Source organism: Ursus arctos, unplaced genomic scaffold, assembly GCF_023065955.2.
Source record: "Ursus arctos isolate Adak ecotype North America unplaced genomic scaffold, UrsArc2.0 scaffold_20, whole genome shotgun sequence".
In the NCBI taxonomy this organism is placed as follows: Eukaryota; Metazoa; Chordata; class Mammalia; order Carnivora; family Ursidae; genus Ursus; species Ursus arctos.
Window position 1 is genome coordinate 12,317,868 of NW_026622875.1, and position 25,657 is coordinate 12,343,524.

The 25,657-nt window shown below is 37.3% G+C and overlaps 1 protein-coding gene across 49 annotated transcripts in view; it reads right to left on the reverse strand.

Annotated features, from left to right (window-relative positions):
• MBNL1 (muscleblind like splicing regulator 1) overlaps positions 1–25,657 on the reverse strand; it is a 197,087-nt gene that overhangs the window by 142,695 nt on the left and 28,735 nt on the right. For 10 of the 49 annotated variants that reach the window (XM_048216005.2, XM_048215990.2, XM_048216002.2 and 7 more), the window contains exon 1: positions 1–25,657. This exon is cut by the window's right edge and continues 5,276 nt beyond it. The exons of the other annotated variants lie outside the window; for them this stretch is intronic. The gene's annotated coding sequence lies outside the window, so the exon portion shown is untranslated. 49 annotated transcript variants of the gene reach the window in all.

Below are 25,657 nucleotides of genomic sequence, written 5' to 3' on the forward strand. Positions count from 1 at the left end.
AGTGAGGCATATTGCAGCCAGCCATCGTAGATTTATTAAAAAAAGGGGCCGTTTCCCCTTGTGAAGCAATGCATGATAGAGAGATAACCAATCACAGATAGTGTTGCAGCAATATTCTGGGCAGAAAGCCAATAGTGTGGGTTGTCTTATGAAAGGTCGCGCCTGTCAGACGTTCATTACTATGCTATAAGCACAGAAAATGTCCATCAGATGTGACTTATTCCACTGCAAGAGGACGAGCATGTGGGTTTTGAATTTACCCAACATGCAGTTAGTGGACTAAACCATGTTAGTTTCAAAACAGCTTCTAAGACAAGTCCAAGCACTTGAAGAGCATTACCGGGGAATAAAAAGCAAGGTTTAAAAATTGCAGCTGACTTCCAAGCTGCTTTTCCCTCTGGCTCTGCGCAGGGACAGGCACTGAACAGCCTGCTCCCTCTGTCCTGACACGTGAATAAAAAAGGAAAGGGGTGTTTACAAATGGTACATTCTCCTGACCTATCCAATTCACTTCCTTCTAAAGCCCAAGTCCTGCCCCTCCGCTGAAAGCAGCACTCATACTGTAAAACTATTCCATTCAGCGGGCAGACACTTTGTCAATATATCACAGGCAGGCGAGATGCGAACAAAAGCATCCTTTATTTGAACATTTTTTAAGCAGAAGCTGAGGTCATGTGGGGAAAATAAGGAGTGCAGTGTTGTCAGTGTGTCTGGCAAATCTGAAGTCAACCTCAAGGGGGAAAGTGATTCCATCGCAGAAACATTAAATATTAAGTGAGCAATTTGATTTGGGCTGTGTGATGCACTTCGGAGGTAGGAATGAAGCCGGAGTTTGGGGGCTGGAGGATCCCCTGTTGCCTAATGATCTATTAACTCGGCACTACTACGGGACTGCTCCCTGCAGCAGGGCATTTTTGCCTTTCACAACTTACTTTCTCTTTCAATGGGGATGGAAAAACTTTCAGAAAATGCTCAGTAGTTACAGAAACAAAAGTACACAGGTCGTTTCTTTTTTCTTTTGATTGTTGCCAACAAAGGAAACAGACTTTAATAACTCCAAAAGTTTCACACTCCAAAGAGGCATTGGCACAATATAATAGTGTTTGATCACACTTACTGCTTTGAAGGCCAAATGCGGTCAATTGGCATATGGTACATATGGAACCATAATTTGGAAATTGGAATAGAGGATATGAATATGTAAATACAGATCCCAAATAGATCTATCTATAGATATCTAGCAGAATTCTTAAAAATTTCTTTTTTTTTTTTTAAGATTTTATTTATTTATTTGATAGAGATAGAGACAGCCAGCGAGAGAGGGAACACAAGCAGGGGGAGTGGGAGAGGAAGAAGCAGGCTCCCAGTGGAAGAGCCCGATGTGGGGCTCGATCCCGGATCGCTGGGATCACGCCCTGAGCTGGAGGCAGATGCTTAACGACTGCGCCACCCAGGTACCCCCTTAAAAATTTATTTTAGGATTAATACTATCATTCTTTAAAAAAAAGAATTTATTTATTTCAGAGAGAGACAGCACTAGAGAGAGAGCATGAGTGGGGGGTGGGGGGGAGAGGGCAGACTCCTCGCGGAACAGGGAGCCCAACATGGGGCTCGATTCCAGGACCCTGGGATCATGACCTGAGCTGAAGGCAGACACTTAACCGACTGAGCCACCCAGGCACACCAATACTGTCGTTCTTAATACTAATTAAAAACAAAAAACAAAAACTAGCAGATACCAGGTTTGGGAAACACTGTAGTAAGACTACAACTTTTGAGAAAGGTTAAAAAGAGCAACTTTAGAAAAATTTTTGGTTTTAAAAAACTTTCTGGTTCTAACTCCTGATTATGTAAAAACAAAGTCGAGTCGGTCATAAACTCTAAGATTCATCTATCTTCCTGACTGTGCTCTATACTCAGGATTTCTCAACTACTCCAGGCCTTTAGCATGTACCCATCTGTGGCCAACAATCTCTTCTATCTTTCTCACTAGAATCTTCGAGTGCCTCCCCTGCAACCATTCACCTCCTTTGGAAGCCAGCTAACACGTCACTTCCTCAAGGAACTCCCAAGATGGCAATTCTCCATCTCCATCCACCCATTTATTAACATGGTCTTTTCTGAATTATCTTTGCACCCCAATATGGTGTGTTATTCGCTTCTATATATGACCCGCTAAATTATATGTCAGAAACAATGTCACTTGTCTCAGAACCCCAGGGCCCAGCACAGGGATGGAAAATATACGGAGCTCCATAACTCTGATAAATTAAATGATCGGTTACTACACCTGGACGGGAATTGCCTCTAGGGCACGGAAATACACAAACACAAGTATGAACACAACCATATAAACACACGTATAACACAACACATGAAGACAAACACTCAAACACACACACAAACCCATCACTGCCTCTATGTATTACTATCTTTCCAGTCACAAAGGCCCTCCCGCTGCCTAGGAATCCTCCCCCAGCCCTGGACAGCTCCCTTGGACATTCCACATGGCAGCTTTTCTAAACCTTCAACACTTTCAAGTCCCTCCTCCTCCATGTTCCTCTCACTAGCAGCAGACGATGATCTTACATGTCACAAATATTTCACAGTCAAAAGAGTAGCCCTTGGGCATGAACTCTCTCACCTTCCCGCCACCCATGTTTAAACTATCTTTCTGTATCTTTCCTTTTAGTCTTCCAGTTTTGCCTTCCCTTGCATACCATTAAGCATCTGCCTTGACTTGCTCCTTCTCAAAATATCGTTCCCTTTACCCTCCCTCAACCTGTGAATGCCCTGCCTACACGCTTTCTCTTAGGCCTCGGCATGCTGAGGTAGCTCCGAACTAGAGGGGATGGCGTGGCAGGAGAAAGGGGACCCTGCCTGGCTATGTGTCCTCCTCTCCCTAATGCTCTTCATCGGGTGTTCCCAGACAAATGTCTAAAGAATCATCTACACGTGCTGTTTTTCTGCTTCTTCAGTTTTGAATCTGTACCCATGGGATCCTCCACACTCATCACTTGACTGTTGAGCGATGGCCGTCGATGCTCCAATTCAAGCCAAATCCAAAGACTATGCTAGTCCTTATCTTTACTTGACCTCTAACAGCAGTTACAGTTCCCTCTTTCTTGAACCTTTCCTCTTGTCTTGAACGGACACATTCTAACGTTTTGGTTTCTCCCATTGCTGCCCCTCTAGGATCCTCCCCCATAGAGAGGAGCCGCCAGGAGCTGGGAAGGTTCTTGGCATACGCCATGCTGGTGTAGGCTCCCGGGACTTGTTACACGCTAACCTTTTGTTTGGTGTGACACACTTCCTCAGCCCTTCAGCTTGGTAAATCTCTTCTTGTTTAAGTTGCTATTCAAATATCACCTTCTCTCGATGGCTAGGCCAACTATGCTAAACACGATTCCATCTCAGAATATCCTCAGTACTTCGTAGCTCTTGGAACTTTTGCCCCAAGGTTATAAATTCCCTGACAACAGGATCTATCGACATTTTTTTTAATCCCAGTTCCTGGAACATAACAGATGTTTTTAAAATGTTTGATAAATGAATAAATTTTATTCAAACTCACAGGAATAAACATGTACATAAGGATGTATCCCCAACACCAAGGAAATAGTTCATCATGATTTATGGGGGGCATACAGCGTGAGAAAGGATAATGGTACCATTAGAAATATCTTTATTGGTCAGTGGTTATGTCTAAATACAACCACAAAATCAATTTCTAGAGTTGATTATTTTTCCTTTCTGCCATGCTCAAGGCTCCATCTCACTCAGGCACAAAATATACTTTAGTTAGTAAAATGCTTGCAAATGTGTATTTTGGACATTTTTTATTTTCTACAGCAGAGATACTCTATTCACTTCAAAAAGGGTTACTGAAAAAATTATAGATACACACATATTTGTAAGTTTCATGCTGTTTAACTGTGAAATATATAGGCAAACATGATCAACAAAATGTTCCCTAGTATCTGGGCAGAGAGACCGAGCAGTCAAAATGGACACCAACCTGTATGCATTGTTAGTGTAGCTGCACCTGGCAATGTGTGTTCCAGTCCTTGGGGCACGGGGTAATGACCTGAGATTATATCTAAATTGCTGATATCAGATTATTGTCCTATAATCTTTCTCTTTTTTCAAACAGAAGAACATCAGGGAAGACTGGAAATCTTCATTAATTGAGTGTACTGGTAAATTAAGATTGTATAGGATTTGGATCAATACTGAATTCCCAAAACATTAGTTCAACTGGTAATGGATTTTTATTCTATAGATAGAGAAGGTGCTTAAAAGTGTGTGGGTAATGTCCACATTGTCAGAATCCTTACAAACATATTTGCCCTAAAAATATGTGTTGTTTGTAAATAATTATTGAAGGAAATATTTCTACTGTAAAGATATTTACTAACAGCTACATTGCTTCTGAAGTAAATTTCTGACCTATACTTCAACATACTATAATGAATTTCCCTGAACGACAAAAAAAACAAAAAAAAACAAAACAAAACAAAAAACTTGGACCATTTAATAGTTTTGCAGTAAGAATCGAACTGTTTAAAACTTCTGTAACAAGTCCTCTTATACGTACTGATCAGATTGCAAACACTAACCTACAGAGCTCCTCACATTACGTGACAAGTTCTACAAATAAGCAGGTTCTGCCGTAAGAATCAAGATCCAGTTTCTCCTTGAGTGATACCAGAAATCACATACATTTTCTACTTTAAGATATGAAGAGAGAACTAGAAAGGAAAAGAAGAAAATGTAAAGCTGGAGGGAAGGAAGCTAAGAAAAGGATCAAGGATGAAGTAAAACTGTGGCAAATTACTAGTAATGAATCTCACGGCAATTGATATACATTAGCATCAAAGCTGGCAGTGGGTGGCTTCGTATAAACGTCTATTAAAGGGTTGCTTACACACGGCCATAGAGGGTAAACAGGGGCTTGCAAGGCAGGAGACTGAAATTCTGTTTTGGAGAACTGGATGGACTCTATGAGCAAGGTTAAATTACATATACATGTAAGAATCATTTCAGTTCTTCTGAACCAAATATAGGGAGGTTGGTCCTAGTGCATCCCAGAGCAGTTAGCTGGGAATTTTGGGGACTTTTTTCATAAGGTTTTGATTTTGAAATAGCTTACATATTGAGGAAGTTAACAGAGTAATTATTTGAGGTGTGTTGTTTGTTTGTTTGTTTAAATTTACTAAGACAGCTTTAATCTAACTGGAAAAGAAAGCCAACTTCACCATATAATGTTTGAAGGTGACAAGAAGAAGCCCCTTGCCCCAAACCATAACTCTTCCCCCAGGTCCACTGACGTCAACAAGTCCATAATTAGCAATGCATGACTTTAGTGAATTAACTCAGTACAATTTTGCCCAGGGCTTGCCCCAAATATTAACAGAGATTTCAGTATACAAACCAACTAAGCATTTCTAGAAGCTGTACAGCCATTTCTCTACTCATTAAGGTACTAAATAGAGTAACAAGGCCGTTAGTTATTACATGGGGAAAACCACGGTCTGAATGGGTTAATGCAGTCTTCAGCAGTATTCAACTCCATGTAACAAAAAGCTGAGATCAGTGTTTCTCAGCAAGGGGTAAGCACACTACTGGTAGACCCACGGCAATTTTAAGTGATGCAGAAACAATATATTTTAATAGATGCATCAGAATGCAAAAACTAGTTCATCAAGCCTGTGATCACATAGATATCATAGCTTAGAAAGAAGGTAACATTTAATGAAAGTAATTTAGAGAATAAGACTACTATAAGAAAAGAACCACCTAAGTATATATATGGGCAAAATCATGAAGGAGATATGCAAATAACTGAAGTTTCAGAAATACTGCTGAGAGAGAGAGATAACTTTCAACCACACATGCCGACCGTCAATGTGGCCGGCCGGTCTGACGCACTGCATTGTGTTAGGGTGACAAGCTGCTGCCAAGAAAAGGGAAGTTTACTAACTCAAGTAAGTCACCTACGGTCTGTCAAAGCACTCTTTACAATTCTGGTAGGCTCAACACCCTAATCATCAAGTGGTCCCTTACCAGAAGGATAATGAAGGAGTGTTAGTTAGGAGATAAAATATCGCCAAAGATTAGAATTCCAAAAGCAACTCACTCAACTACACTCAATAGAAAATGATTATTGTCCCTTCAGTATTTATATTTAAGACCAAAGAAAACAGGAAGCCTCTATGCAATGATTAAAAAGTGAATTTTTGAATTGTCTCCTGTCTCAGGCAAAATTAAAAAAAAATTAGAAGCCTTAAGATCATGAGAAGATAAATATCACAATGGCAGGCTGTACTTTTGTATACGGGCTCACTAGCTTTTTTGTACCTAATTAGGTCTTCATCCAGTCCCTACTGCAGTTACCTTCCTGGACGCTTCTCCAGCCACTATCAAAGGGTATCTAAGCTTCTGTTCCTCTCAACACCAGAACAGACTTACCAGACCTTGACCTTGCTTTATTTTTCTTTATAGCACTTGTTAGTATTTGGTGTAATATTATGTACCCATCTTACTATCTGCTTATCATCTACTTTTGCCATTAAGACGTAAGCTCCATGAAAGCAGTCAATCATCAGGCCAGTTCTCCACTAAACAGCTAGCACCAAAACAGTGCCTGGTCCAGAGAAAGCCAGCGATCTGTTTGTGGCATGACTAAATATTTCTTGGTATATTTGAAAGCTAGTTTACAGGTATTTTCTATAAGTTACAATGCCTGTTTTATACACTGGCAATGTCATCTTTATAACTGAATGAAACCAGCATCGAACTCCACTCATTGGAAAGAGCATGAGGCGGTGAAGTTAACGCAGGACCATATCTATGTACCTCCTCAATTACGAAGTTGGTGGAAGATGTTCTTATCCACAGAATGATCTGAAATAGTTACATATGGCTTTGCAAATTTAAAACATCTAAATAATTATCCGTGAATTTCTGACAGAAACGGTCTTCAGTTCTGGCAAAAGAAGGGAAAATTTGCATTTTTTTTCTGATGATATTCAAATAGGCAGCCTTTAACATTTCCATCTATTCTACAAGAAAGTATAATGACACTTTATCGCTCTTCAGGAAAAAACATGAAGCCTATTTAGTGTTTTGCCTACTCTACATACTACACAAAGACGTCATCTTGTTAGCCTTACGTAGTCATTTCTGATCTGTCCATACCACTGCATATTTCAAAATAATAAATAGTTAGGAAATCAGAACACAAACTACAACAAAATTAACAATGCTGCTATGTGCTCAAGAGCTAAAATGGTGGGAAAAAACAAGTCTCACCCATCCTGGCAGTTTTCAGGAAGAACAGTACATTGACCCAAATGGAATCTACCAATGTGAAACTAGCAAGACAAAACCGTGAATGCCAAAACGCCAATATTGTTATTCCCAGTGCAATGCCATAATGATCGACTTTGATTCTAAAGTTTACTCAAATGAGTTAATTTTGTTTGGCATAATAACTGGGAGCCAAAAATCTTAGTTTTAAATTTTTCACATTTATATCTTTTGAATAATATCACCTACCATCTAACAAGGTTGGTGGAACTTCAGCCGAAAACATATTTAAATGTGACCTTTGTTTAACGAGAAATGGTAGCAAATTCATCTATGCTTCCTTAATATTGTTATTGCCCAACTCAAAAAGAACTATGAAGGTGATTAATGAGAAAACTAAGGAAATATTCCCATGGCGCCCTGTGCATCAGTGAAATCTGCTGCCTGCGTACCTCTTTGTCTCACCTTCCCAACTTTCCTTCCAGGGCAGGAATCATTCTCACAACTGGTGGTCATTAAGGACTTCTCCACAATTAACCTGTGCCTGTTTTCCACTTGAGCAGACTCAATTAACTGAGCTAAGTTATAAAGTCAACATGGGAAGATATATATATACATATATATATATATATATACACACACACACACACACATATATATGTGTATATATATATATAGTATTCGTCTCTCAATGTGTATATATGTGTATATGTATATATGTATAGATATGTATGTGTGTGTGTGTGTGTGTGGTGAGAGAGAGAGAGTGTATGGGAGAGAGTACACCAAAAATAAAGTGTATCTATTAGAACCAGATTTAATCATAGTTGTCACACTTTCCAGAATTTTTAAAATTTTAATGTGGCAATAGCCCTCAATACTATCAAGTATCTCTGAGTACAAAAGCTTCATCTTAACAGATGAATCTTGAATTTCCAGATAGGTCTGATTGAAAACTTAACATAGTGACCTCAATCTGGGAAATTTCACTGACTTATTTCTATTGAAGATTGACCAAAATATGTGGGCAATTATTAATCATTATAAGAAAACTAAGCAAAATGTATGTTTATAGTTAAATAAAGAGATCTAAAATAATTATTCTTCAGAATATAATGAATGAAACCAATGATAAATATAGTATGGTATTACATGAATGTATCCAATTTAATGAATTAGTGGACTTCTCATGACACAACACAGTACATAAACATCTCCTTTCCATTTAATCAGCAAAAAATTCCTATCATTTTACAAACGTATCTCTTATTGCAAATTTACAAATACACAAGCTATAAAGGTTTAATATTACCATCCTATGAATATTTCTATTGCTTTATTTGACCTTAAAAATTACCTTTTTCACAAATAATCTCAAGCATTCTCTTAATAATATACAATGTTAATTGGATTTATTCCTAATAACAATAAAATATTAGAATCTATTTAACTTGAGCTTTTAAAAAAATCACAAATTCACATACACTCACATAGAAATAAGAATTCTATTTTCCCTAATTAATAGTGAGTCAAGACCCCATTGTTTTTCCCTAATTTAAAGGAGGAAGGAAGCTATGTAACAAAACAAGGACACGCATTGACAACTCATATTTTCACTTCAGTGTAGCTTAAGTATCCTTTGGAGAAGTTTCCACATAACTCACATACTTAACTAGGTCTGAGATGTGCACAACAAATTACACTCATATTTTTGCAATTGCTATATAATAACCCAGAGCTTCAGACTGAATTTTGCAAAAGCCTAGAGTTTTAAAAACCGGTCCACAGTTCTTTAAAGGAGCTGAGTAACAGGGAGGCATATCTAGTTCACGCCTATCTCAGTCTTTCTTATAAGGCTTAACATACAATTTTTTTTTATTTAAATATAGTTGACACACAATGTTACATTAGTTTCAAATATACAACATAGTGATTCGACAAGTTTATACATTATGCTATGCTCCCAAAGTGTAGCTACCATCTCTCACCATACAATACTATTATAATATCATTGACCATACTCCCTATGCTGTGCCTTTTATTCCCATGAATTATTCATTCCTTAACTGGAAACCTGTATTTCCCACTCTCATTTACCCATTTTGCCTATTCTCTTACCCCCTCTCCTCTGGCAACCATTAATTTGTTCTCTGTATTTATAGATCTGATTCTGCTGTTTATTTACTCATTTGTTTTTAGATTCAACATAGGAGTGAAACCATATGGTATTTGTCTTCCTCAGTTTGACTTATTCACTTATCATAATAACCTCCCCCTAGGTCTATCCGTGTTGCTGCAAATGGCAAAGTCTTATCCTTTTTAATAGCTGCATAATATTCCTGTGTGTGTGTGTGTGTGTGTGTGTGTGTGTAAATATACCAACTTTTTATAAAAAATAGAAACACACTGAAATCTACAAGTCTGAAAACATAATATTAGCTGGAAAGATAATTTGTCTCCGTGATACCTGCTTTTTTAGCTACATGTACATTGTTTACCATACATTTGTCTCACTCTATGTCCTTGAATTTCTAACATATTTAAGAACTGAAATCTCATTATAAATACATCAAACAATGCAGATCTAGAATCTTTGAGTCACTGAGTCACAGGAACTTTTTTGCAGACATACATGAAAATGTCACGTCCTCGCAGAACTGACATTCAGAAAGAGATGTCAAATAAAGTAAAAACCTATGAAGTGGTGCAATTAGGACTATGAGAATAAAGGATTCTCACATTAGAATTGTAAAGGCACAGGAGCAAATTAAAATTTGAACCAAATACTGTTTATTTAAATTTTAAGCCTTTTTTCTCCCTCCAGATCTAGACTTCCACGCTTCCAGTGACTACAATAATCTATGTTATTTCAAAGTCAATTAACAATGTGCACTCTTAACTATGGTTCTGCTTTTTCAGTGTACTGAAAAGTATGGTATAAATTATAAGGCTATTCTCTGTATAGAGATAGAAACTACTAAATAATGGAAGAGATAGTAAAGTATAAATTAACATGGTGAACAAAAATCTCTAACAAGTTTACGTGAATTACATACATCAAGTCTATATCTTTTCTTTCTTCCTTTCATTGGTTTTAGACGTTGCTAAATGAATGCACTTTCAACTGTAATAAATTTAAACCATAGAGAAGGGTTTTAATAAAGTCCAGCTGAATCTCCCCACCCCGTTCCACTGCCAAATCAGACCCCCATCATCCCAAAGGTAACCACTATTATTAGTATGGTATATCCAGTCCTTTATTTATGCATTCACATACACATAAACACATCTACAAATACACACTCATACAGTTTATCTTTCTTACAGAAACGATGGAAACATACTAACAAGCATATTGTTCTGAGGCTTGCTTTCCAGGATATATGATAATGTCCTTTCTTTGTCAATACACATAGGTCAATGTAAATACTTTTTAACAACTATGTATTATTCCACTCTATGTCCATTTCTTTAATAGCAGTTACCTAGGTTAATGCTAAATTTTCACAAGCAACACTCAATGTATGTATAAAACTATTCTTACATTTTGAGTGGTTTCAATAACACACTTACAACACAATGTATACGCATATATTAACTGTGAACAACAAGCTTGCTACCAGAAAATGTTTACCAATATGTACTCCCACCAGCAATGAACACTGCTTTTCTATATTGCTAAATCTATTCTAGCCCTTTAAAAGATACAATCCCTATATCTAGATTATAAATTTTAAAAAAAATTGTGAATTTCTGTTGTGGGAATAGGCCAAAGGTACGATGGGTTTTTTCTCCTACAAGCAGAACTTAAAGCCTTGTGTTTGTGTTTTGCAAAATACTTTCAACTGTTAGCCCTCAGATGGCAGCTAATCAATGGAAACATTTGTAAAGTCAGTTTTTCAACTCCCATTATTTCAAAATAAACTATTTCACTGTAAAACAATTATAATGTTTATATTTTGTAATAATTTGCTAAAGAACAAGGACTGAGAGTCTGAATGAATGTTTGGGTTGACAGAGTATCAAAACGGACAGTATATAGCTTACTATTCTTTTCTTATTAATAAAAACAAAATGTGCAGTTAACAGAGTCTGCAGGGCATGTTATATTTGGAAAATCACTGACAGCACAATGTCATATGATAAAGGGAATGCTTTTTTTACACATTATTTCTACAAATGTCAGAAAATATCCTGTTCCCCCCTCTCCTTTTTTAGACACAAATTGACTAAAGGAAATGGTTTCTGACAACTGCTATAAATAATGCAAGGCATTATCAAACTAGCTAAGGCACAATAGAACTATGGTGAACTCATGTAGGCCTACACACATTTTCTCACGTGGTAATTTCCCCCGAGGCTGGGACCCCTCCTGTAGTCATTTCTGATCCTGGAGTAGGGTACTCCCCTGAAGCACCATGCCCATCCAATTAAAACGACCAAGTACGAATTCTTGTAGGATTTTGCCAATAGACATACGTCCTGTTAGAAAATAAAACATTCTCCCCTCACTCTGCTTTCCTCAAACTCTTCCTCAGTTATTAAATAACAACTCACAGAATAAAGAGGTACCAATATAAGATGATTCGTTGGCAAAATGTGGGCATTTTCAATGCTTTTATTCTTTTTCACAATGTGATTTTACCATGTTGTCAAGTGTAAATAACGTCTTGCTCCTCATAAGAGATCCAAGATTTTATTCCTAGGATTCTGTACTTTCCACAAGACTATACGTACTGAACATGCAATGAACAAACTAATACACGGCAGCTGAGGTCTGGTTCCTTTGCTAAACAGAAAAAGAACACCCCTTTCTTAGTTATTTTAATTACCCGTAAGGTTCTGTGCATTCCAAAAAAGCTATCACACATGTGGAAATCCGAAGAGCCAAAGAGCCGACTACACCCTTCTAATGAGACAGTGATTAAAGTTCTGTGTGTTTCTGTCGGCATCATATGCACTTAAAAAGCAATGACCAGCTTTCCATGGCAAACCACAACGCACTGACAGTTGCTAATAAACTCAAACAACTGCCAACGGCTTATCAACAGCAACACTTTTTGTTCTGGGAAACTGAGGCTCTAGAAAGAGTCTTGGATTATCTGAATCAGTCACCTGGGGATGACTGCTAAAATATTTATATTCCTGAGACCTACCTTAGACCAACTGAGAATAAGGACCAAGAATCTACATTTTAACTGAACTCCTCCAGGTTATTCTTAATCTCATTAAAGTCTGGCAATTATAATCAACTGAAGCTAAAATATTACTTCCACCAAAGACTGTTTACTCTATATCTACCCAATAATTCCCTAAAAACTCAGCATATCTGTCCTGAAAAAAGCAGGATTTTTTGAGATTCGGTAGCAAGCTTTTTTATTATATTCTATGAACTACTTTAGAAACTTGACCTATCTGCAAAATGTTATGCAAAATTCTGTTACATTCACTTTTTAAAATATTATTTTTAATCAGGCACCATACATGGTCCTCCACATCACTCTAAGATACTACTCACCGGATCATACTACTCGTGTCTCAAACCACTTATAGTCTAATCCTGTCCAACAGTCTCTCCAAGTTAGCATGCAAAAGCTACTTAGCTTATTTAGAAAAAATCTCCCCAGTATATCCGAAGGAATACATTGGATAAATTTAAAGAGCAATCATATAGCAATTTTAAAACTTCATATTGTTCTATCATTTATATGTCAAACCATTATGTACAAACACACACACACACACACACACACACACTAAATTCTTTAAAGACAGTGATATTTAGATTCCTTATTTCTCACTAATAATGAGAATAATTTATAATAATAGTTATTTTGTAAAAAGATGAAAAACAATTAAGCACCTATTCAATCACCACGATATAAGATCAACTCTTAATAGTATAGATAAATGTGAAATAAGAATTAACTTATGAATGGGTATGTAGATAGCTACATATGTTTGTGTGTGTGTCTCTGTGTATGTGTGTGTGTGTGTGTCCAAAGAATAAGGGAAAACTTTTACGAAGGAATTTGTCAAATCATGTTCTTCCTATATAACAAAAAGCTAGCTCTTTATTTTTAAAATTTATTTAAATTCAACTAACATATAGTATATTATTAGCTTCAGAAGTAGAGGTCAATTATTCATCAGTCTTCTATAACACCCAGTATTCATTACATCACGTGCCCTCCTTAATGCCCATCAAGCAGTTACCCCATCGCCTCCCCTCCAGCAACCCTCAGTTTGTTTGTTATAATGAAGAGTCTCTTCTGGTTTGTCTCCCTCTCTGATTTTGTCTTGTTTTATTTTTCCCTCCTTCCCCTATTCTCATCTGTTTTGTTTCTTAAATTCCACATATGAGTGAAATCATATGATTTAATTGTCTTTCACTGATAGACTTATTTCCTAGCTCTTCATTTAAATTGAAGTAAAAACTGTTGTAAAGTTAATAGGGGGGAAAAGAAATTACTTAGTCTTGCAATGAGAACCACTTTATTCTGGACAAAACTACAAGCTATGTTCATTACTTTATTAAGTAATACACCTTCTAAGAGATCAACTTTTGAGAAGTTAGCTTATGTTACATTTTTGTGAGTTTATATAGATTTTATGTATAAAATCTGCAAGTTGTTCATCTGATTCTTTAATAGCAAGTTTCTACTGAAGGAGCCAAGCAGAAAAATTTCCTTTTCCCCCCAGAACTCATACATTCTATGACTGTACAACACAGCAAATAATATTTTCTATATTGGTATACAGTTTATTTTTATCTGATTTTTGCCATTTGATCCTCACAACTCTAAGAGATGGTTATATTATCCTGCCCATTTGTGAACAAACAAATTGAGGCTTGTAGGGTTTGACTGACTCACCAAAGTCCCCTAAGCTAATTAAATTGAAGAATCAGGATCCCAAACCAGGTCTTGTGATTCCAGATTTAAAATTTCATTCACAACACACACTGGCAATTTAACACCAAGCTTTACGGAAATGACAACGACTATAAATATGACAGAAACAGAGAGACTGGGGCTGGAGTGGGATATGGTAGAGCAGCCATGACGGTATCCCCTGGGGTGTGTGTTGAGATTTAATGGAAGAGAAAGGCTTGCATACAGATTCTGAAGGAGAGAAGAGGGTCCTTTATAGAACTGAGAGATGGATGCTATTGTCCTTGTGTGTCCATGGGGTATGCACTACACACCAGTAATGTACACTTAGGGATGTGAAAATTATATACCATGTCTATCAGCTTAACACTGTTAATCAATCTGAATCTAGTAATTAATACATTACAGGGTTATAAATACTCAGTAACTGATTTAAAGATTAATTGTTGAGGAAGAGGTCTTCGAGCATCATTTTATTTTTATTTGTCTGCCGTCTGAGCAAGAAGAGCCTACATTTTCTTCAGGGCTTTCATTACAGGAGCTTAAAATGTATCAGCAGAAACCTTCCCTATAAGTAAAATGAAAGGCTGCTCTAAAAGTATAGAATTGAATCTGTGCTAAGCAAGTCTGCATGCAGTAAGGCTGATCTCTATCAGCTAGTAAAACTGTGTTTGAGAAGCAGCGAAGGGGACAGAATAACTGTCTGAAACACTTCTAAGCTATGGAGAGTCAGATAGATCTGACAGCTGTTAAAACCATAGAAAAGGATACTAGAGAGAAAGCACTGAGGGTTTGTAATGGCATAAATGATATGTTTCTTTTACATGTAATAAGCCTGTTCTGTATTATATCAGTCGCCTTATGGCACAAAGAAATGGTAAATATTAAGTTGCTTTCTAACGTCTAATAGGAAGACACAAGTCAAAACAATTAAAAAATTGCTTGTTTTTTTATTCATTCATTTATCTTTAGTCCTCTTTTTTCTTCTCTACTCTGCTGGAAAAAGAAACATTTTCCCAAAAGAAATCCAAATATATCCAACACATACAATAACCTTACTAAATGAATAAATATATTCGTCAAAAATGAATACACAGATAAAATTATATCTATGTCTTGATTACATAAACAGTTTATTGATGGCCCTTTATATGTAACCTAGACACAGGGGGAACTACATGGATCCAGCTGTGAAGAATTTACTGCTTAATTGGGAACATAAAACAAACACAAAAATAACTGTACATAGGAAAAGAAAGTGAGAAGTACACAAAAGAGATAACAATAAAGCCTGGTAAGTCTGGTAAGTTAGAGGAGAGAGAGGTCAGGAGTGGTTTCAGGATGGATAAGACATCTAAGGTGGACAGATAGAAGGACAAGTCTCATTTGGTTAGAGACAAAAAGGAATGGCAATCCAGACGGCAGGAACAGAGCGAGCAAAGACGGGTATGGGAAAGCACAGAACGTGAGCACTGGGGGAACGGGTCCGTATAGAGCACCCATGTGCTACAGGGCTGGTGAGAAATAAAGCTGCATTTGGGGACTAGAACCAAATCAGTAAGGGCCTTGAAGGCCAGGCTGAAGAACGTGGCCTTCACTTCTTAATTAATTGGAAATCATCCATTCCAAGATTTCACCCAAGGGCAGAGTCAGAATATTTAACTAAACACCCTAAGGGCTAAGAATAAAATTGTACATGGGATACGAAGAGATCCTATTAAGTAAACTCGGGATTCTTCTACTTCCTAAAGCTTTTGCTTTGGTTGCCAGAAAGCTGAGAGAGAAATTTAGTGCTCATCTCAAGTACTTGTTTCATCTCTTTTCCTTCTAATTGATTTGTTATGTCTCTTTTTTACAGGCCTATTTTATGTGCACTTTACTGTTATAAGCCGACTCACATCTTATGATGGAGCATACATCATACATAAATAAAACGAAAGTAACGTTTGTCCTGGTACCAGGTAAGGCTGTAGATGCAATACTTAAAAGTTTCAGAAGAAACGAGAAGTTAGACTTCACTATCAAGTAAAGTGCACTCCTCTAAAAATATTTCAGTGAAAGATGGTCACACTGGATTACGATACCCAGTTACAATGGCTCTGAAATCTACAACTGCTGGGTTCAGCAATCTTATTTTTTATTTATTTATTTTTTGTGTGTGTGCCTGGCTGTCCAGTTTGACCTTCCGTGTGAATCAGTGTTCCTACTAGATGCCAAAATGACCTCTGAAACTTACAAGGCTTCCAAGGCTGCAGATATTTTCAGCTGTATCAGCCCTGGCTGTCACAGCATTCTGCATGATATTGAGTGGCAAGCTGGAGCCTCCTGTACCAGCCTGACCTTTTAAACCCACAATATTGCGCTGCCACTCAAAATTGAGTTTTCTCTTTCTGCATTACTCTGTGATGCCATTTCCTTTGCATAATTGTAAGAGTATTCTAAGCAGACAGTGGTGCTTTTCTTTATGTGCAAATAAAATACTTCCCTTATACATAGTAAACCTAATATGGTTTAATTTACTTATTTTATTTAAAGTAAATATTTATTGACATCCACAAATAATACATTTTAATCAACTGAAAAGATTATTTAAATTTTGTGGCAGTAAGAACTCAAATATGTCACTATATCTGCAATGACCAATATGAAATTTGAGAGATGTCTGAATTTTATAATTGCGCTTTTATAATTATATCTGCTTATGTTAACCATTATGTATTCAATGCCCAGCACAGTGCCTAGAATATAAAAGAACCCAAATTAATATTTAAGTGAATGTTGCAGAATCTGCACATTTAATTATACTTCATTTATCACAGAACTATTGGACTGAATATAGGGGCTTCATTTTCTTGCCAAAAAAATTAGTATATGAGCATGGAATATTCCTCTTAAAAATATGCCTGAGAATTCTTGGTACATAAAGGAAAAATATTTTTCAGATCCATGAGTGTTAGGTCATTTATAAACACAAAACTATTGCTGTATGAATTGGTTAGAGTTGACCACCAATGGAAGAAAAGAGCAATGGAGATCAATTCAGTAAGACACAGAAGAGTCTTAATAACAGTCTCTATCAACTGTTTGATCTCAAGCCCTAAAAACTGTTGGAGTGATGGTGTATTCAAACTGACACCTGCCTATTAGAATATCTTTCATTTTATTTCCACGTAGGGTCTATATTTTCACAAGTCCTACTTGCAGTCAGTGCAGAGAACCACAAAATGATATTAAATAAATATTTCAGAGGAAATTCCTAAACATTGGTTGGTGAATGTATCCCTTAGCTTCACACAGTTATCCTATTCTATTTTTAACTGTAACTTCTGTACTACTTCATAATCCTTTATGGAATATACCTGGATGGATGGGCGGATCAGCGCACATATATGCCCACAGACACACACCTGCACACGCTCTAATTACCCTGCCAAGGACGTGAGTGAAAGTGAGAAAGTGTAATAAAAAATCTTCAAGTGGGGGCGCCTGGGTGGCACAGCGGTTAAGCGCCTGCCTTCGGCTCAGGGCGTGATCCCGGCGTTATGGGATCGAGCCCCACATCAGGCTCCTCCGCTAGGAGCCTGCTTCTTCCTCTCCCACTCCCCCTGCTTGTGTTCCCTCTCTCGCTGGCTGTCTCTATCTCTGTCAAATAAATAAATAAAATCTTTAAAAAAAAAATCTTCAAGTGAATGTCAGTTCTCAATAACATTTTTGATTATTTTAACGTTGGCAACAAGATTTCTATATTTTAGTGATGAGAGAAATGACTTGAATTCTTTAATGCCTTCAATAACACAGCTGAATATATTAGAAGCGCATTTGCAATACTCTTTTTGGGCTCAAGACACTTCTTAAAAATATGCCACGTAAAGCCATCCAACTGAGCAATTGGCAGAGTGCTATGTCATTCAGAAGTGACATCAGAAACTTCACAGGTGGCAAAGATTTTGAGTCTAAAAGTAGATTTTGCTGATCTTGGTGAGTGCTGGGGCAGAGGGTATTAGGTGTGAGTAGAACTAATACTGTGCAAACCACACAGGCATATTAGACCATCTGATCAAGCTCTTCTTTCTGAGCCAGCGAAACTTCAAAGTCCACTTCGTCCATCTCTCCTGTTTTATGATCACACTGCTTTAAAACTCATCTTGCATATCTTCCCTTCTTCATTTAGTCTTTTCAGAACTAACTTGGATTAGGTCTCAAATCGACATTGCTGTCAGTATTTGTGTACTTAATTGGTACCGTACTGATGGAAACAAACAAGCGGACAGACAGCAAAACCTCTGGGTTAGGATCTCGGCACTCCCTATATTGTGCCACATGACCCCTGGGCAAATTACCTGACCTTAACCTTTCTTAGCCTCCATATTCTCACCTGTGAACTAGAGAGAGAGGGACAGCACCACGTAAGTCTCAAAGCACTGTGTAAGAACCATATATGGTCACATATGGAAAAGAATAAGTGCCTACCAAGTAAGTCGCTATTTTTATAATTATTACGATTGCTAACGGGCTGGTCCTTTTGTGGTGTGGGTTGTTTTCATTATTTCACTAAAAATGGGCCTTTTTCTTTAGGCTATAAACTTTAGAAAAGCAGAAGGTATAGCTTTAATTTCTCTTGAAAATTTCAGTCAAAATCTTATCATGAAGCTTTTTATGCAGTGGGCTTTAAAAAAGTGTTTATGATTAAAAATGAATAATAGTAAGCAATAAAATAAAAATTCTGCCTTCTAACCGAGACTGCAGCCTAAATCCTGGAAACAAGGGACGAACACTTCACAGCTGAATGGGGTCTTACAGAATACACACAGTTGCACTTTTACCATCTGAAAGTTTGGAAGCTAGCCTACAAAATACAGCTTTATTTCCTGCTCACAAAGAAAAAGCTGGAGGAAAAAGGGCATCGTGTGCGTATCTAAAACCCTTTGTCATTAAAGTTAAATACAACACACCTCTCTCATAGATTTTTCTTTTCTGTTAACATAAAAGTTGCAGGCTCTGAAACTTGACTGTCAATACGGAGTGATTTAATCTCCTCACTAAGGAGTTAGCATGAAGAAGCTTCGGATGAATTATGTGTACCCACCTTTCTCCCACAGTGCCAACATCAGAAATAAAGTAATCTTTTCTGTCTAGTCTAGGATGACACTATATTTGGGTCATGCTTATTTATCAAACACTTAAACAGAAAAATAAGTGGTTTTAAATATGAAATCACGTAATTAAAATAAATTGTGGGTTGGTTTTGTCTTTTCTCCAATATACAGAGCATGTAAAGAGTTAATGTGTCTACTGGATGGTTTTAGGCAAATTCCACACTCTGCCCACAAGCAGCCTATTCTTGGCTCCTATGCCCACTTTGTTTTGCCCGTACATTACTTGTGAATATTTCTATCACTACACTGGAAACTACTTTGAGAACAGGGCATGTCTTACTCACCTCCTTACCCTCTGAAGGACAGAGCATGATAGGTGGCACGTGGACACTGCGCTCGATCCATGTTTGCTAAATAAGAGGGTTTTCCTTTGAGGCCAAAAGCAATGGCATAAGATTCTTCCATTTTCCTTCTCTAGACATTATATAATTTTATTTGGTATGTGTTCTAAATAGTTCTATGAAGAGAGGAATTTGTTAGCACAGTGACATGTTTCCAACAGAACAAGTCTTCAATTAACAGTTTATCTCTTAAAATCGTAAGCTATGCCACACAGTGGCTGAGAACACAGACTGGTGTGTGAATATGACACAACAGGAAGGCATAAAATAACCACACGAGGAAGCTAAATGAACTCAGCACGCACTCTGGAGGTACCCTGACCATTTCTTGGTGACATTTTTATAGCATCACATTATTGGTGTGATGGTACATTATCTTCTGAAACTTTACAAAGCTCCCTCTGAGAGCCTCCCAAATGCAATGTTGTAACGGGTCACACAAATGCAAGCCCTTACCACATCTGCTGAAGACGGGAGGCCTAGTGTGTTTTGTTTTGTTTTGTTTGTAAATCTACGAGAAAAAGATTATAAGCATTTGTCAAACTATACACCCCATCAAAGCAAAAAGACGAAATTTCATTTGCCAGCCTTTTAAGTTAAATTTACAACTTCTCGACTTATGTCAGTTGTGGTATGGGTGAAGCTTTAAAGTCACTGTATCATACCTATACCCACCCATTCCTAGCAGAATCATAAAGGGGTAACAAAGAATGCTGTTTTGAAGTAAGAAAAGACTGGGCTTCAATTCAGTTTCGCTGCTCACCAGCTGTGTGACTTTAGGCAAGTAGGTTAACTTCTCTGAGTCTGTCTCCTCATCTCTATCAAGAGAGTGGGCTCCTGCCACAAAGGCCCGTTACAAGGTGGTTTATTCATAAAAGAATGCAAGCTGGCAATGTCTCACAGAGAAGACGCTCAAATATGGCAGCTACCCTCCTTACCTCCATCCTGTTCATACCTTTTCCCTCCACATTCTGAATAGAGGGGCAAATTTCTCCTCCACACAGCATGCCTCGACTATTTGGTTTCACAAAGACTTCCTTCTTTGGATTTACTTCTTTCTTTGAGTTTCCTCTTTGGGTACTCAATTGTAGAGCGCCAATACTCCATTGTAGAGGCACCCGGGTGGTTTGGTCTGTTAAGCCTCCGATTCTTGATTTCAGCTCAGGTCACAATCTCAGGGTGGTAAGACTGAGCCCAAAGCCTGCTTAAGATTCTCTCTCTCTTGCTCTGCACCCCCCCCCACCTCCTGCATGTGCCTGCACATGCGCTCTCTCACTCTCTCTAAAAAAATAAAATAGAATAGAAATACTCAGTTGTACTGTTCACCTTCCATGTCTTTCCCTCCAGCTCAATTACAGCCCAACGAAGAGAAACTACATAATTCTCCTTTGTATCCTCCTCTTTTGACCTACTATATAATCCCTTAACTCTAATAGGTGCTCAAAATATATCTGCTAATTGGTTGGTGAGCAGAACACAAAGGATGAATTGATTTCCCTGTACTGCCTGATTGTTAACATAGTAAAATAACTTTTTAAGTGAAAAGATCTCAGCACTTAGCAAACTTGAATCCACTACTAAGAAACAGACATAATAATTCCTTCCTATATTAACTGCTCCCAAAACAATATTTATTTTTAAAATTCAAAATACTCAAGTACTCAAATTCAAAATTCAAAGTACTCAAAAATATACTTCTCTGAGTTATTTCCTACATGCAATTTTCAGTGAATGTGGTCCCCCGGAAAGCATTATGCAGAATTATGTTTGAAGAATATATTTTTTGAATAATCTCAATTGTTCTGGACATTTCAAATTACTTTTTGGAAATGTCATGCAATACCTCAGAGAGACTCTACACCTAGGTCAAAGATTTGCTTGTATTCCCTGATGTTCACTTTTGCCATTCTCATCAAATCTCTTCAAGTCTTCTGGATGGGGTATTTAAAACCAAATACCTTATCTGAATGCCACTAAGTTGACAATGCAGCTTTCCCGGAAATGTCTGAGCAATGAAATTCAAATAATGGCTCAAAATAATTCGGAGTAAATTTGTCTAGTTAAAATTAGCCCAATGAATAGAGAAAGCAAAGAATTTCTAATTTTAACACTATTTAATCTAAGTTACTTAAAAAATGAACATTTTCTGAACATTACCTTAGCAATACAACAAAGCAGATTTTAACACATCTTTACAGCACAAGGCAAAAATCTGATAAGGAAAAAATCTAATAATAGAAAGAGACACGTACTAAGTGTAGCTCTGACATAATACTAAAAGGCATATAAACAAAAGGCGAAATAAAGCACTGTTAACATTATTTTCTCCAGCTCTATCTAAACATGCTATAAAGACATAAACAGTGCAATTTTTATTATTTTTCATGGATATAGACCATCTAAATAAGTAAGTGGTAAATATTTAAAAATAGAACCATTCTCTTGAAAACTGTCTTGATTTCATGGGAAGTTTTCTATGCCTGTGAAATACAACATAATCTATCACTGCTCTGACATGTTCTGCTTAAACTGTGTTAAGCCATTTACTTGTAAAAAGCATGTAAGCACCTTAAGCAAAATGGCCCGTGAGTATTGCTACCAAGCTTTTTATTCTGTTTGAACTAGAACTATCCTCACAACACCAGGAAACTGTTAGGTAACTGCTTATTTACTCCCATTATGTACATCATTCTGTTTATAAGAGTGTCTGATTGTTAAGGAGTTTTATTCCCAGGAAAAAAAATACCACAGTTATCCGGATACCTTCCCTAAAATAGCAAGGTCTGAGAAGCACAAATGTCAGTCACATGGAGCACACTGCAAACTTGCGTTATCATGTACCTACGTGCCACCTGGTTCATCACAGAGGCCAGGTGACACCACCGTGCCTCTCATAAGGGACCAGGACTGCCTGGCCAACACGGAAACATTTCCTAGCACATAACAATATATCCCGAAAGAAGAAATTATGCTTATTTCAGAATTACCAATTTGGGATGAAGAATTTGGTGACCTTCTACAGTTCTTCAGATCCTGTGCTTTCTTTAAAAGAGCTGGACACAGAAATAAAATGTTTGAAGAATTTAACACGCACCTTCTACTTAATGGAGTTATAGTTCCGGATAAAACACAATTTTAAGTGCTTTTCTCGTACTGATATTTTAAAATACAGTTCTTTACCCTTTTTTTAAGATTTTATTTGTTTATTTGAGAGAGAGAGTGAGTGAGAGCGAGAGAGAGAGAGAGAAAAAGAGAGAGAGAGAATGAGCAGGGGGAGGGGCAGAGGGAGAAGCAGAGTACCCACCAAGCAGGGAGCCCAATGTGGGACCTGATCCCAGAACCCTGGGATCATGACCTGAGCCAAAGGCAGATGCTTAACCAACTGGGCTACCGAGGTGTCCCATAGTTCTTTATCCTAAAAGAGCACACAAGTAGCAATGTAATGAACGGAATTAACATGAAAGATTAAAATTTTTACATAAGAAATTTTTGATGAAAAGTTTAAAAAATTAGTGTATTTTAAAAATCATTTTTAATACCTCCCTTTGCCTTTCATGTCCACATCTAATCAATTGCTACATCCTGTGGGCCCTGCACCTGTCACTTTTCCCCCAGCATATGTGTCTTCCTTTTCATTCCCTGGCATTTCCCTCATCTCTTTCCTACAATCTCTACTTCATCCTGTATGTGTCCTATCCTTCCTCTATAAATTGTCACTAAAATATGTGCCTGTAAGGTTACATGACTAACCAAATGTCTCATGTTCCCCATAGTGTATCAAGCTTACACCACCTGCTCCTCAATGCCCCCCAAAGTGCAGTACAATCTCCTCTCCTACCTGATTCCTCCCTTCTTCTTACCCTATATGCTGCCCACCTCCCCCCATGACCTTTCTCTCTGTCCTCTTACTTTCTAAATGCTGTAAAAGTGTGACTCTGCTAGAGTATGACACACGTTTATGATCTCGATCTCCTCTATGCATCTAACGCACGTATTTTTTTAATCTGTTTTTATTCTTTTACATACAAGCATGGGTTCTAGAACTAGACTACCCTGGTTCAACTTCTTCTTGTGCTACTTATTAAGTACTTTTGGACAATTAACTTGTTGGTGCCTCAGTTTTCCCATCCGTAACGCTGATATACTAACAGTACCCATCCACAGGGTTGTTCTGAGGAATCCATGAATTCATTCATAAACCTTACCCTAGCATATTGAAAGCAGTCCAAAATGTTAGTAATCCTCATTATAGTTCTTATCCTCGTTACTATTCTTTACATATCTTTGGAGGCAAGATAAAAAATTGGTTAAAAACATGGACATCTGAATAAAGGCAAAAAACAAGCCTCATAATTCTACAAATGACAAAGAGAGATTTCTAGTCACGCTACTTAATCTTGAAGATAAAGGTCATAAGGCCCATTTTACAGCTGTAAAAAAAAAAAAGATTAAATGAGATATTTTATGAAGAAATATATGGCAAGCAGAACTTTTACAATTTTTTAAAGATTTGTTTATTTAAGTTGAGAGAGAGAGAGACAGGGAATACAAGCAGGACGGGCAAAGGGAGAGGGAGAGAGAATCTCAAGCAGACTCCACACTGAGCACAGAGCCCAACTCCAGGGCTCGATCCCAGAACCCTGAGATCATGACCTAAGCTGAAAACTAAGAGTCAGATGCTTAACTGACTGTGCCACCCAGGTGCCCCTAGAATTTCTATTATTAATAATTATTTCTATTTTTACCATTTCACAGATATAGGACTTAGGGACTGGAAAGAGTAAATGGTTTTCCCTAGGCCGCATACCTAGTCAGATCTGGTCTGATAAAGTCTACACATTGTGAAGCCTGTCTGGGCCAAGCCCTCAACAAAGTCTTTCAAGAAACAGACAAAAATACAATAAATATGTACAGATACAATAATTTTGAAACGATAATAAAACTGATATCACCTCTTACATTTGCTGAGTGTTCCACTTTACAAAAATTACCCCCCACTGAGGTCTGTGTTTGTTGTTCTACTTGCACTGCCACAAACATTGGGCTTTCAAAACAAATTTAGAAACTGTTTAAAGGAAATGATGTGTCTTTTCTTAATACAGCTTTTTTGAAACTAAAACTTAGTAAATAGAAATATCAAGGAGGGGGCCTTTGGCTTGGGAATACTAAGTTGTAAGTCCAGCCAAACACTCAGAGCTGTTCCCACCAACTTTTCCCCCACAGCAAGCCCTCTGCCTTCCTTTCTTTCTGTCACCTAACTTGACTACCACCCTGGCCCAGACTATCTTTCCGCTAGGGTAAGAGCTATCCATCCACATGGAGTGCTAAAAGGTCATTGTAAAGGTAATTCTTTTCTTGTCATCCGAGAAGATAGAAACAAGTAAAATGTGAATGTCATTACTACTATCATCTACAATGCTGGTAAACAGATTGCTAGATACATGAGTACAAATTTCAGATACAATAAGCTCTGAATGGTCTGCAAGTTCTAATACTAAATCAAGTTCAGAAAATGTCTTTAATGATGTTCTAAATATGAACTGTGTAATGCCTTAGTTTGGCATTCTTGCTATTTAACATGCTTATGATGTGTTTTGACTATTAAACTGTAAAGTCTCACTGTTTATATTTCCTCACACTCCCATTGCATATATTATTATTACCATACTTTCTGGCATTTTCTGGAAGAGTCTATTCAGTCACAATCACTGTAGACAGATGTTAGTAGGGTAGGGATATAAATACAGAAAGTATAGACGATGTTACTACATCTTCCACTATGTACTTAAAATAGTTATTATTTTTGAAAACCCAACAAAACTGTATTCACAATTGGGACACTTCGACCTGTTTCTACACCGTCTGTTTTTATTTCTCCACTTTTCTTTTACTCAATGTCACGTCAAATTTGATACTCTGGCTATTTCTGATTAAAATCTCCTGCCAATATATATTT